The sequence below is a fragment of the Cryptomeria japonica genome, chromosome 1 (assembly GCF_030272615.1).
Source record: "Cryptomeria japonica chromosome 1, Sugi_1.0, whole genome shotgun sequence".
Lineage (NCBI taxonomy): Eukaryota > Viridiplantae > Streptophyta > Pinopsida > Cupressales > Cupressaceae > Cryptomeria > Cryptomeria japonica.
The window spans coordinates 326,609,146-326,618,018 of NC_081405.1; positions in this window are offsets into that span (position 1 = coordinate 326,609,146).

Here is an 8,873-nt window from a genome sequence, read left to right on the forward strand (position 1 = left end):
ATTTTATATCAAGAGAAGTGAACATCAGAGCAAGTTTGATGCAAAATGTGATGAGAGAATATTCCTAGGATATTCCACCAAGAGTAAAGCTCTTAAGTGTTTCAACAATAGGACTCAAAAAATTGTTGAAAGTATTAATGTTAGAGTTGATAAAACCTCTGAGAAACCTGAGGAAACCGACAGTGAGCAAGTGGTAGATGAACCAGTTGTAACCTTCTAGGAACCAGTTGCAAAACAGCCTAGCACTAGTAACAATGCTCCTACACTGGTAGATGTTGATGCTAATGAAGATGAGGATGAAGAAGAAAAGAAAGAAGAAACAACTAAGATCATTCCTAGGTATGTAAAGTTGAATCATCATCCAAAGCAAATCATAGGAGACAATGATGCATGGATTCTTACAAGAAGAAAGGTTAGAGAAAATTCTTGCATGATCTCTAAATTTGAGCCTAAAACATTTAAAGAGGCACATAAAGATGAAGGCTAGATCAAGGAAATAGAAGAGGAACTTGACCAAATAGAAAATAATGGTATATGGTCTTTGGTACCCAGACCTGAGCATAAAAATGTCATAAGCACCAAATGGGTTTTCAAAAATAAGCTGAATGAAGATGGCACAGTGGTAAGAAACAAATCCAAATTGGTGTGTAAAGGATATGCTCAAGAAGAAGGAGAAGACTATGGAGAAACATTTTCTCCAGTGGCCAGATTAGAGGGAGTTCATATGCTTCTTGCATATGCAGCCTTCAAGGGATTCAAAGTGTATCAATTGGATGTAAATATGTATTTCTAAATGGAATACTTGAAGAGGAGGTGTATATAGAGCAACTAGATGGGTTTTCCCTATCAGAAGATAGTGACATGGTGTGTAGGCTACATAAAGCCCTGTATGGATTGAAATAGACACCTAGAGCATGGTATGAATGCTTACGCTCCCATCTTGTGAAGATTGGATTTGAGAGAACAAGTAAAGATAGCAATATCTATCTAAAGTTGGAAGGAGATCAGATTCTAATCTATGAGGTATTTGTTGTTGACATAATTTTTGGTGGAGATGACAAAATGAGTCATGATTTTGTAGATGAGATGAAAAAGGAATTTGAGATGTCACTTATAGGGGAGATTAAGTTCTTCATTGGACTCTAGATTCAATAAATGAAAGATGGAATATTTATCACTCAGTCCAAGTATGTCAAAGAGGTGTTGAAGACCTTTGGCATGGAAGACAGCAAACTAGTTGGTACACCAATGGTGACTGGTTGTAAACTATCAAAAGAGGATGACTCAGCATTGGTGAATGAGAAGGAATACCGATCAATTATTGGTAAGTTGCACTATGTAGTATATAGCAGACTGGACATTGCACATGCAGTAGGCATTACTGCACAGTTCTAGAAAAGTCCAAGAGAATCCCACTTGGTAGCAGTCAAGTGGATTCTTAGATATCTGAAGGGAACTATTGACTATGGATTATGGTATCCATACAATAATGATTTCAACCTGAAAGTGTTTATAGATGCTAATTGGGCTGGTAATGTGGATGACTAGAAAAGCACAACCGGTGGTGAATTCTTTCTTGGTGGTAGACTGGTCTCATGGATGAGTAAGAAGCAAAGTTGTATCTCTCAGTCTACTGCAAAATCAGAATATGTTGCAGTATTTATGAACTACACCTAAAAAATTTGGATGAAGCATGTATTAAGAGGCTTCAAAGTTCCTATATCTGAACCAGTAAGTATATTTTGTGACAACACAAGTGCAATTAACATTTCAAAGAATCCAATTTTACATGCTAGAACCAAGCTCTTCGAGCTCAAGTATCATTTCTTGAGGAAGAAGGTTCAAAACAAAGAGGTTGTATTGGAACATGTTTCCAGTAAGGAGCAATTAGTAGACATATTCACCAAGCCTTTACCGAAGGCTAGATTTACCTATTTAAGAGGTGAATTAGGGGTGCTTCCCCTTCAAGAGGTGAACTAAAGTTGTGCATTCCACATCAGTCACTTGGTATTTCAATTGATAAATCTTTTTTAGGATTGGTGTGATGAAGGATGCTACTCCTTAGGGGGGGAAGCATAGTGGAACATAGTTGTCTATGCCTCCACTTTGGCATTGTTCTCAAAGGGGGAGAAGATGTGAAGCATAAGCAGATAGATATCTTTGTATATTGCCATCAATGCCAAAGGGAGAGATTGTTGCCATATATGCAGAGCATGGTGACATGATGATATTGTATGTTGTCATTGATGTCAATATGCTGAAGTATGAACCAGTATGTTGTAGTAAGCAAACTGGTAAGAGAACTGGTATGATATTATGAACTGATATATGTGAGAACCGGTATGATGATGTAAACTGGTATATGTGAAAAAGTGAAGCGGTATATTTGATCAAAGTGAACCAGTATGTTGAAATGAGAACCGGTATATGGAAGTTTTGTATCGGGGTTTCATTTGGCATGAGTACCGGTTGGTAGTCTTAGCTTCAGGGTTTCCGGTTGATGCATTCCAAGCTTGTGCGATTCAACCGATGACATCTTGTGATGAGTTAAAATTGTAATGAAGACCAGATAAGTGTTGCCATGTTAACCTTGTGCGCGTGAAAGATTTCCTTGAGGATCTTGCATGGAGATTGGTCTTATCTACCCTGGGAATGTACGAAGTCTCTGTAAATGGTGGAGAGCGCGTGATGAGTTATCAGCTTCCTAAAGTGACAAAGAATGAACATTGGAGAATGTCTTGAGATCTGTTCAAGACTATTGTATTCAATGCAGTGTGATTAATAGTTAGGATTGAACCGACTGAATTGTTAAAGCTAAATGTTTAGGGTTTAGGGTTTATGCTACCAACCTATCTATTTCATGTAAGTTTGATGATGTTTTTCATTTTGAAGTTGTTGGAAAATGTTATGTGTGTATCCAAGTGAAGAGATACTTGATTCTTGCTAGATCAGAGAAGTGTGTTGATACCTGCAGAGTGTGATTGTAGAAGAAAAGGAGCTAAAGTGGATCTACCTTGGCATTGAGTGTTGTTATCAGATCAGTGTATTACCTGTTGACTTCTAACCATTTCAGCAATTGGAAAATCCCTTAATCAGGTAGCTTTAATAGGATTTTTTGTAAATCCTTTAACATGGTGACTCAATTCAATGAGTTCTTAAAATCCTCTTGTGAGGTAACCTCTAATAGGGTTTTAACCTTTAACCAAGTATTTAGCCATCCCCTAGTTGGGTGATCCCTAGCAAGATCAGTTCCTAGTAGAACCTATTGTAAAAGTCTTTAACCAGACTAGGCTCCTAACAGAGAGAACTTCAAAAGAGCTCAAAGAACAACTTGTGGGTATTAATCCCCACCATGGTTTTTCCTAGTTGGGTTTCCACGTGAAAAATTTGTGTGTCATGTGTGATGTTTTTCATGTGATGCTTTAATATTTTTTGTTAAGTGGTAAAGTATGTTGAACCGGTAGTCATTATATTTTTGAATATATATTACCTGTTTATGCATAAGGGTGAAGTGGAAATGAGATATTAGATTGTGTAGAGATCTAAGTGTTTACTGGTTTATGCTATTCATTATCTCACTATGTGTAACCGGTAGTGCCCTATTTTAAACCGGTGTTACAGTTTACCAGTTAAGTGTAGCCTCTACAGTCAAACCGATTCAGGGAAAGTGTTTTTGTCTGTATTGATTCACCCCCCCCTCTTAGTATCGGTTTGGTACTTACTTTTCATCATTATTCATCAAGACCATTGAAATTGCCCCCGTATATACCATCGTGAACTTCATGTAAAGTTGTTTGTGCTTCGTCAAAATCCAAACACCTGAGGAGGGTATGCTCAAAAGAGTGATGGTAAAGGGTATCACTGATGATGATGTATTTGGTAACTTGTTGTATAAAGGCTCGACATTGGTTTGAGGAAAGGTTTGGGGGTATGGTTTGGGATTTTAGATAGTTATAAATATCATGATATCATGGGGAATTAGGACCAATGAGGAAGCACACTAAATTTGACAACGGGATCTCAAAGGAAGGCATCAGTAGTTGTTCCACCAGAAATTCACATCTATCCATATTATGAGGCATATCTAGCATGGAAGCGATAGTGGCAATAGTGTATGCTGATTTGATATGTTCTCAGGAAAATTGATTAAACTGGATGACCGTGAACTTTGTCTTGAATAATTCCACCATTTTCTAATAAGGGATAAGTTCCTCACATTTTGTATCATAGTCATCATTTAGTTGTTGGATGACAAGTTGAGAATCACCATAGACCCGAAGATGTGTAATATGCCACTAAATTGCTATTCAGAGCCTTGAAACCAAAGCCTCATACTTTACAATATTATTGGTGCAACCAAAAGTTATCCTGTAAGACTTTGGAATGACATGCAACCAAATCTTGTATGGGATCCAACAAAGTATAATTTCCATTCATTAGAGGGAGTGATAGAAAAGACTGATTCATCTGGAAAATTCCTCAACATTGGATGGTCATCTTGAATAGGTGCATTTGTGAGATGATTGGCTATAACTTGTCCTTTTATAAATTTTCTTTTAGTGTGTTCAATATAAAACTCACTCAAAATCATGACCCATTTTGCTAGTCGGCCTGTCAGAGCTGCTCTACTCAACAAATATTTCAATGGATCAATCTTTGCTACTAACAGTGTATTGTGATTTAACATATAATGTAACAACTTTTGAACTGCAAATACTAGTGCTAAGCATGCCCATTCAATGGTGGAATAATTTATCTCATAGCTCACTAATGTGCGACTCATATAGTAAATAGCTCACTCTTTTCCTTGTTCATCATGTTGGGTCAATAGAGCTCCAAGTTTTGTGTCAGTTGTGGAGATATATAAAATGAATGGCTTTCCTTCTACGGGAGCTGCGATGCTAAAAATGTGGTATATAAGAGGCATACACATATAATGAGACAATAAAAACATAATTGAAAAGCTTAATTTAAAAACTAAATCAAAGATGCAAACCATAAGCCTTCCTTGAAATGTCCCATTTTCCTCTATTCTTGAGGACCTTGAACATGTTGGATTGATGGGCTCTCAGTGGAGCAATGACCTCCAAAGTGACAACTTAAGAGTTGAGTAGCTATTTGATCATGATTGACTATGGAGATGATATGAAATGCATGATTTAAGAAACTAGATTAACATGCTATGATAAATCCAAAGCTAATTACTAGATAATTGAAATCCAAATTGCCTATAGTAATGATGCCTAAAATGATATGAGATGAGATCGATATGCCTATAATAATAATGCATAAATTGATACGAGATCGGATCGATATTGCTCCAAAATGAGGGGTATTTATAGGATTTCCAAGGCCAAAGCTGAGGTGGTAGGAATCGACGGTCCAGATTTGATCTGAAGATATCAAGGGCCAAGATTGAGGAAGTTGGAGAAGAGGTTGGAGGAAGGGACACTTGTCATCTCTATGGTGACAAGTGTTAAGGAGCCTTGCTCATGAGAGGGCAAGTGTCCAAGGGAGGAGACATGTGGAAAAAGTACCATGTGTCTCAAGGAGAGAATATCCACACCATGAGAGGCTAGGATAAGAAGGTTAGAATGTGCAAGATAGGATAGGTTTAATTAGACCCAAGATTAGATTGAATGGGTTAAGTTAGGGGATGGTTAGGTTGGGTGGTTGAAGTTAGGAGCCATGTGCTCATTTGAATTTAGAAATTCAAATAATTAAAAAATGGTAATTAATCTCAAAAAACTTGAGTTTGTTAATCTTAATTAGGGATTAGAAGAATTGATTAGTATGGGGAGATGTTAATTAATTGAGAATTAATTAATCAAAGGGGGATGTGGGATGAACTATATAAATAAATCATTTAGATTTATTTACTAGTAGATGAATAGAGAAATTAATTAAATTGCTTGTGAATTCAATTAATTGGGAAGGGGAATTAATCAAATAACTGCGTATTTAATTAACTATCTTCAGACCATTTTTAGGTGTATACATTTTGCCCCTGTTTGAAGCGATGTGTGACGACACGTTGGTTCAAAGAAATCTCGATTGATGATGTTGCTGATATTGATTTTGATAGGATGCAGATTCAATCTTGATTTGATGTGGATTTTGTTTTGATATGATACTGATTTGATTTGGAGATGATAAATCTCGATATGATGTTGTTTCAATCTTGGAGATGATAAATCTAGATATCATGTTGATTCGATGTTTGAGATGATATGATGTCGATATGATGTGGATTCAATGTTTGAGATGATAAATCTCTATATGATGCAGATTTGATGTTTGAGATGATAAACCTCGATATGATGCCCCAAACACTGATTGATAGATATTGATGTGAGGATGCCCCCTCGAGAGATCAATTGACATAATTGACCTTTGGAATTTTTTTGGATCTTTGTGAAATTGATTTCCCGATATACTATTGGATGATTCATACAACTGTGGTTGATGAAAGTGTGAGTTTTTTGATCACTTTGATGTGGTTCTTGATGTGATGATTGATAGAGTTTGATTGAATTGAACAGATTGATTAGATCAGGATCAAGTTTGGTTTCAAGAATGGCACCTCCTATATAAGACAAAGATAATCAAAGCATCTAGTTTTAGGAGTGATATATCCTGTATAAGACTTGATCAAAATGTCTGGTTCCAGGAATGATATATCCTGTAGAAGACTTGATCAAAATGTCTGGTTCCAGGAAGGATTCATCCTATATAAGACATGATAGAAAGGATTAGATGAGATGGATTGATAGAATTGATAAGATTGATTTGATAAAGAACTAACAGTTTGTTGATATCATGTTGCAGGAAGATACATATATGCTGAAGTGGGTTCATTTGAGGGGGTAGCATAAGATTCGCATTGGGTTTTTTCAGATTTAAAAAAAAATTCCATACACCTCCCAAAAAAATTTATTAGCGTTTTTGCCAAATGAGTTGAGGTGAACATTATATTGTTGAAATGGGTTTGTAGATTAGTGAAATGGGTTGTTTGGATTTTTTGAAAAAAAATCACTTTGAACCCCAAAAATTTTTTATTATCATGCATTTTTTTTTTGTAAAAATGATTTTTTATTATTTTTTGAAAATTTGGCGGGAGAGGAGGCAGTGTTGCAGAGGCGGAGCGGAGGAGAGGAGGCCCGGTGGTGGCTGCGGGTGCCTTCGACGCTGTGGGTGGCTCTCGCCGGTGCCTCCATAGTTGTTACGAGCACTATGAGAGGCGCCTTGGGCGCCATTACGGGTGCTGCAAGCACTGCGGGAAGCACCTTGGGTGCCATCACTGGCACTGCTAGTGTCGCGGGTGGCGCTTTGGGCGCCACCATGAGTAGGGTTTTTTTTTTTTTTGGCAATTTTTTTTTATTTGTAGATTCGTAGATTTTTGATGATCTTTGATTTTTTTTTCGATTTTTGATGATTTTTTATTTTTTATTTTTGATGATTATTTTATTTTTGATTTGATTTTGATGATTTTTTATTTTTCATTTGATTTTGATGATTTTTTATTTTTTTGGATTTTTCGATTTTGACGATTTTGACATTTGATTTTTTGATTTTGGTGAGTAGATTTGATTTGGAATTGGAAAAGATGAGCATTGTGATCCCATGCAAAATGAAATGCAAATCTTCTTTAAAATGCAAATGCAGATGTGAATGAAATGTAGTGATCAGACGGTCCTAGAGTCATTGCTATGTTTCATCATTGAGCCTTTAAAATGTGGGAAGTGAGGGCAAACATCAATGGTATAATTGAACCATGATGACCTGAGCACTACTTTCCTGGGTTTTGATATTGCAAGTTAGCACAAGCATCGAGGTATAATTGAACCAAGATGACCAGAGTGTTGCTTGCGTAAAACAGGCAGTATTAACCATTTCTCTATGCATGTCCGAAATGTCTTCGATGATACTCTAATGATCATTTCCTTAGACAACTTTGCACATATTAATGATTAATTTACAAATAGTAGACAAGAAAAATATCATGTTCCTTCCTCGTTCCTCTAGTCAAAGACATCCTGGAGTTACTCAGAAATCATGATAGTGAAAATCCAAATAAAATAGTTGAACCATTATTTCCAAAATGTTGAAATCATGAATCAAGATATATCATCCATTGATATGTGTTTTGTCATGTTTAGATTGATATGTGATAGTTAATGGTTGACAATGTGATCTTATGTTCAATGTTGGATGTATCTCAGTTTTTTGTTTGACAAGCGTTGTTTGAATGTTGTTCTACCTGTTTGATTAAGCTCGAAACTAATTGGAAAGTTTTTTCCCCTAGCTAGGTGTAGGATTTTGCCCCAAGCTTAGAAACAATTATGATATACCTCGTGATCCAAACCATGGAGGGAGATTAGCTGCAATGGCCATGTTTGCAAAAGCTTTATGATGGATATGAAATAGCACTGATGGAAATGAATGTAAGCTGAAAGATGCATGAACTAATAGACATAAGAGCTAGCTGATAGATAGCACCTGTTTGTCAGGTTTTCACCATCTATTTTTATTGCACTTTTTGTCATATTTTGATTTTTTTAAATTATTTTCTATTTTTTTTATTTTTTTTTGGATTTTCTACTTTTTCACTGTTTTTGGATTTTTTGCTTTTTTACTATTTTTGGATTTTCTTAGACATAAAACTTCTTCAGATGCATGCTATTGATGGGTTCCTCGAGCTGATCTCCGTCTTGTGTTGATAGCTGATATGCTTCTGACCCAAATACTATTGTGACCACAAATGGACCTAACCAGTTTGGTTCAAATTTTATTTTTTTTCTTGATTTGACTAATTTCGTGGATTTTTTTTTAGTACTAGATCAAGTCTCCATTGGCAGAAAGGCCATCATGTT